The following is a 6,571-nucleotide window of genomic DNA, read 5'->3' as shown; positions in this document are numbered from 1 at the left end:
CCAAACGGAATGAAACCTTCGGGAACATGATTTTCTCACCGAATGTGATCCAGGAGACTTGGACCTTGCTCCAAGGAACAACCATGGAGGTCATGAGGGTGGGGGGCGCGCCCCCCACCTAGGGTGCGCCCCCTACCACGTGGGCCCCCTATTGCTCCACCGACGTACTCCTTCCTCCTATATATACCTACGTACCCCCGACAGATCAAATATGGAGCCAAAAACCTAATTCCACCACCGCAACTTTTTGTATCCGCGAGATCCCATCTTGGGGCCTGTTCCGGAGCTCCACCGGAGGGGGCATCTACCATGGAGGGCTTCTACATCAACACCATAGCCTCTCCGATGAAGTGTGAGTAGTTTACTTCAGACCTTCGGGTCCATAGCTAGTAGCTAGATGGCTTCTTCTCTCCTTTTGGATCTCAATACAATGTTCTCCCCCTCTCTTGTGGAGATCTATTCGATGTAATCTTCTTTTTTGCGGTGTGTTTGTTGAGACCGATGAAGCTTATCTATGAATAATATTTGAATCTTCTCTGAATTCTTTTATGTATGATTGAGTTATCTTTGCAAGTCTCTTCGAATTATCCGTTTGGTTTGGCCAACTAGATTGGTAGTTCTTGCAATGGGAGAAGTGTTTAGCTTTGGGTTCAATCTTGCGGTGTCCTTACCCAGTGACAGAAAGGGTTGCAAGGCATGTACTGTATTGTTGCCATCGAGGATAACAAGATGGGTTTTTATCATATTGCATGAATTTATCCCTCTACATCATGTCATCTTGCTTAAGGCGTTACTCTATTTGTAACTTAATACTCTAGATGCATGCTGGATAGCGGTCGATGAGCGGAGTAATAGTAGTAGATGCAGAATCATTTCGATCTACTTGTCTCGGACGTGATGCCTATACACATGATCATACCTAGATATACTCATAATTATGCTCAATCCTGTCAATTGCGCAACAGTAATTTGTTCACCCACTGTAGAATACTTATACTCTTGAGAGAAGCCACTAGTGAAACCTATGGCCCCCGGGTCTATTCTCATCATATCAATCTCCATTACTTTATTATTTGCTTTGTTTTTACTTTGCCTTTTACTTTTCACTTTGCATCTCTATATAAAAAATACCAAAAATGTTATTTATCATCTATCAGATCTCACCCTCGTAAGTAACTGTGAAGGGATTGACAACCCTGTCGGATTTAGGGTTCCGGCAGACCCTTGAGGTTCGAACACTGGGCTGAGATGATGGCCTCCTCGGTCACCTTGGGAATCTTGAGGCACGCGTTGTTGAAGCGCTGGATGTACTTCTGCAGGGTTTCCCCCGGTTGTTGCTTGATGCGGCACATGTCGCTCACGGCGGATGGCCGGTCGCGAGTACCCTAGAAGTTGGCGATGAAGCGGGTGCGCATCTCGTCCTAGGAGGAGATCGTGCCTAGGGGTAGGTTCAGGAGCCAGGTGCGGGCCCCATCCTTGAGAGCCATGGGAAACCAGTTCGCCATGACCTTCTTGTCTCCGTTGGGAGCCTCGATGCCCAGCTCGTAGAGCTGGAGGAACTCTGCTGGGTCTGCTGTGCCGTCGTAGCGAGGAGGCAGGTCTGTCTTGAACTTGCCGGGCCACTCGACGGTGCGTAGCTCAAAGGTGAAGACGCGGCAGCCCGCCGTGGCCATAGGAGGCCTTGGAGGACGAAGGGCTCGGTATTGCGGGTCCCTGTGCGTTGCAGCTGGGTGCAGCGTGGGGTCTTGACGTGCTGGAGCAGGAGCGTGGTTGGGACGAGCCGGAGCAGGGAGCGCTCGGGCAGCTTCTCGAGGGAGAGGGACCTCTTGGCAGCTCTGCTCCTGCCGCGCTGGTTCCTGGCGGGGCGGGTTCCGCCCAGGGGCCGCACGCCTTGGAGCTAGGGCGCCTTCTTGAGGGGGAGGCGGCTGAGGCGCCCCAGGAGCTTCATTGCCCGCGCATGGCGGGGCGCGGTGCAGCAAGAAGGATGGCGCGGGGGAGCCCCCAGCAGCGCGGAGGAGTTCGGCGACTCGGTCGAGCCATTCTTCGTAGACGTCGTCGACTAGGCGGTAGCGCAGGAGCTCGTTTGCCACGATGAGCATAGCTCGAGCCTCCATGGCCGCGCGGGGCACGCGGGATGAAGAACCAACGGGGGTGAGCGAGGGCGTAGCGGTGCGGCCGTCTCGCCTCATGGACGGGTGCTGGGACGATGCTTGCTGCTCGTTCCCCGCCGGGTCGGTGGCGGCGTTGACGGCAGGCGACGGGGAACGGCGAGGACGCCCATCGACGGGAGCCATCTGGGCAACGCGGGAAGTGAGGGCGGCTCGGCACTCAACGCGAACCCGGCGTGTGTCAGACATGGTCGCGACGGTCGGAGAAGAACAGGGCGACGGAAGACGAATTCTGGAGCACCCCTACCTCGCGCGCCAAATGTCGGATTTAGGGTTCTGGCAGACCCTTGAGGTTCGAACACTAGGGTGCGCGCGGAGGTTTCACCTTCTACCTACCTGTTCCTCACCGAATCGCTAGGATCTAAACTACGAGAAGAGCAACACAAGAGACACAAGGTTTATACTGGTTCAGGCCACCATTGTGGTGTAATACCCTACTCCAGTGTGTGGCGTGGTGAATTGCCTCTTGGGCTGATGATGAACAATACAAGGAAGAACAGCCTCGCGAGGGTCTATTCTTGTGGTGGTGTTGTCCCTCTGGAAGGACTGATTCTAGATGCCTATCTTATCTCCAGCTTCCTATCTTCTCTCTGATCGGTTCGGCCTCTCTCTTTTGCCGGTCGGATCCCCCTACCCTGTGGGTGGCTAGTCCTATTTATAGGCGAAGGCCCTGGGCCTCTTCCCAAATATTGAGCGGGAAGGGCGCCAACAATTGGCCAATTTGAAGGGGAACATCTAGTACACTTATCCTGACTAAAGTTGGTCCTCGCCTATCAAAGGCTCTGGTGGTGACGCCGACTTGGGCTCCACAGTGACCTCCATCCTGCCGTTGGACTGGTCTTGGTCTTGTTGCACCAAAATGGATGCCTTTGCTTGATGCTCTCGCCTGCGCTTACTCCCCTTGCACCAAAGAGGAAAGAAGGACACTGCGCGGGCTGGCGCCCGTCCGGCGCCCTTGGTCGTCATGGCTTGCGTCATGGGCACCTCGCGAGGTACCCCGCCTTGAACTCTTCGCCTCCTCGTGAGCCAGCCTTACGAAGCCGTGCCTGAGGAAGCTCCTTGTCGTCCGTCCCGCGAGGCTTGGCCCCTCGCGAGGGTCTTGCGCTTGTGTTGATGAAGATGGGCCGTGCTGGGCCCCCCTTTGAGCCACGCCGCAGGCCGCAGGTAGGCAAGTCTGGGGACCCCCGTTCCCAGAACACCGACAGTAGCCCCCGGGCCCAAGGCGCGCCCGGACTTGGCCGAGCAGAGAGGCGAAAGGGCAAGTGCGAAGCATCGCGGGCCCTAACAGCCTGCGGCCTTGGGCGCCGCGTGGCGGTTGATTGGACGTGGGCGTCTCCGCAACCGCGCGGGTTGATAAGGAGCGGCATCTGCCCTCTACCTCCTTTGCTCTCTCCAGTTGCTGCTAAGATCCCCTTTCCTGCGCCTCTCCTCCCTTCGAAATCTCCAGATCTACTCCACCCGCGCGCCCCAGCCAGACATGGCGCCTCGCCAGGCCCCGGCCGGAGCTTGGTATTCGCCCGCCTTGGACTCGCCGAACGTGTCGGAGGCGAGCCTTGCCCGGGTGCGCCAGATGGCAGCGGCGCAGGGCGTCTATGGGGCGAAGGTGTTCAAGGCCGGCTCTGCCCTCCCTGAGGGCCAAGGGAGCACCTTCTATCCGCTCTTCGTGAGCGCCATTGTCGCCGGTCTGGTGCCTCCCTTCTCGGAGTTCTTATTTTCTGTCCTCTGCCATTACAACCTTCAAGCTCTGCATCTCCACCCCAACTCTGTCCTCCTTCTGGCGATCTTCGCCTACTATTGCGAGGCTCACGTGGGGGTGAAGCCCTTAGTGGCCCTGCTGCGCCACTACTTCTACCTCCGGCCCTCTCGTGGTTCCGTCTCTGCATGTGCGAGCTTTGTTGCGTACGGCAGCTCCATCGCCATTTCGAATCCCGGGAAGAGGATTGAGGGCTTCAGGAGCAAGTGGGTCTTGGTTGATGCTGGGCGCGTCCACCCCCGGCTGGCCTTGCCCACGGGGCTCCCCTCGAGCTCCGACGACTGGTCTCGAGTGGAGCTTGTGGATCCCCGCGCAAGGCTGGTGTTGGAGAAGATGGATGCGGATCTGAGGCCAGCCAGCATGGCGGCGGCGAAGCTGACTGGCGCCTCGCTGCTGAGGGAGTTCCTGGAGCATCAGCTGGCTCCGCTTCGTCAGTACTCGCTTCCAATGTGGAGGCCCCACCCGAGCCTCGCGGCCCTGGCCGATGAGGATCTGGCCGCGGTCCTCCAATCTTTGGCCGGGGGCGATGTGGCAAGGTTGGAGGGCGCTCCGACACCCCTGTTCCTTCGTGAGGATTGGGAGTAGGTTGTGGGGTCCATGCCCGTCCTCAACGGGGACGGGCCTGTGCCCACGGAGGCTCTCGAGGACCTGGTGGACGTGTCCTCCGGCGACTCCAGCGAAGAGAGGGAGGAAGGGGAGCGGGAAAAGGGGGCTGACTCTGAGGCAGAGTCAAGGGCTCCACCTCTGCGGCATAAGTCCCGCGCTCTCCGCCTCCCTCTGAGCGACGACGACAAGGGTGATGACGAGCAGGGCGGCAGGAGCCTGCCCACGGCCCTGAAGAAGGACCGAACTGGGCTGATCCCTCGCGGATCCGCCCCAGCCCGAGGCGGTCCGCAGGCGCCCCAGCTGCACCCACGCTCCTTGAGGCTGATCCTTGCAACCGGCTCCCGGGCTTCAAGTACGGCCGGAGGCTGCTCGAGTCTGCGGGCGACGACCTGTAAGTGCTTGATCCTTGTCTTGTTTCTTGTTTCGTTATTGAGGCTTGACGTCCGTATCTCCTGGCTAGGCTGGCGCCCACGGCAAAGAAGCCAAAGGGGACTCCTGAGACTCCATCCGCGGCAGCGCCTCTGCTCGCGAAAGAAGATGAACATGACGCGCGGGCCTCTCCTGCCCAAGCGTCCCTGCGAGGCCCTGCCGAGCCGGCTGGGGCGAGCTCAGCTCCTATGGCCCGGGCGACTCCCGAGGCGCCCCTGCTTGACACCGCCACCACAGCCGCTGGGGCGCAGCAGGCTCCACCTCAGGACACCATGGTCACGCTGCCGCCTTCTCCTCCTACTCCGCCGACTACTGCTTCCCCGTCTCCTCCTACTGTCCTGGATCGTGCTGCTGCTGAACTGGACCGTCTGCGGTGGGATCTTCTGAGCGCCGACCCTCGTTTGGTTGCCGGGCGCTTGGAGCTAGCCTCTGGATGGATTCGCTCCGATGCTTCGATTCGGGAGGCACTGGTCCAGGCCTCGACGGCCCGCGACAAGGAGAAGCAGGCCGTCCTTGGGGCGAAGGTTGCCCGCGACGCCGCCTTGGGGGAAGCGGCTGCTGCCTGAGGTCGTTGCGAGGTGCTGGAGGGTGAGCTGAAGGGCCTGCAGGACCAGCTCGCCGAGGAGACTCGCCTTCGCCAAGAGCAAGAGGATGGCATGAAGGCTCGCGAGGTGGCCGTCAAGGACTAGGACGCCAAGCTCAAGAAGCGCTGTGACCGCCTAGGCGCGCAGGAGCGAGAGCTGGAGGCGAGGAAGGTTGAGTTGGACGGCAAGGCACGGTATCTTGCCGAGGATCGTGTGGCCTTTGCGGAAATTGAGGAGAAGGTCTGAGCTTCACTGAAGACGCTTTATGAGAGCGGCCTGGAGAGCCCGCTGGCCGGCGAGGAGGACGACACCGCCAAGCTGCTTCCTTTCCTGGTTCGTGCCCTTGACGATGTCGCCCTTGGCCTCGGCCCCACGGCTAAGGCCGAGGCACGCGTCTTGTCTTCTGCGACGCTGACGCGGGTGTTCACCCACATCTATCTTCGGGACCCCAACATCGACCTCGACAGCCTGCTGGAGCCGACGAGTGGTGAGCATGCCGCTGCCGCTGCTGAGGCCGTGAAGGGTCGTACGGAGGCTCTGCTGGGGAAGTTCCGGGCCTTCAGCACCAGGCCGAAGCGGAGCGCTGCCAGCCCGGCAGCTCCACAAGGCAAACCCGCTCCGCGCAACTCCATGGCCGGCAAGTGACTCCGTTGTGACTCCCGCCCTGCTTTTAGTTTCTGCACATGTATCAGGCCTCGGGGAGGCGTTAAAACTTGCATTGGGTGCTGTGGTAACAGTGTGGACTGTAATATTTGCTTTTGAATTCCTTGAATTTCCGCTATCTCCTTCCTACTTGCTTGTGTCCTACGCCGGCAGAGCCCGGCCCCGCGCATACCTCAGCCGTCGTTAGCCCCGACCGGAAACCAGGACGAGACCAAGGAGTGAGGGGCTATGTGACAAGTTAGGCTCCTGAGTCGCGATGCTCAGGAGTCCCCCTTGGCGCCCGAACAACAAGTAGGGAGGTGAGATGTGGGGGTGGATCTACCGTTCTATGTCTGCAGAGCCCGGCCCCGCGCATACTTCAACCGCCG

The sequence above is a fragment of the Triticum dicoccoides genome, chromosome 2B (assembly GCF_002162155.2).
Source record: "Triticum dicoccoides isolate Atlit2015 ecotype Zavitan chromosome 2B, WEW_v2.0, whole genome shotgun sequence".
NCBI classification, from domain to species: domain Eukaryota; kingdom Viridiplantae; phylum Streptophyta; class Magnoliopsida; order Poales; family Poaceae; genus Triticum; species Triticum dicoccoides.
Note: the sequence above shows the minus strand (reverse complement) of the source record.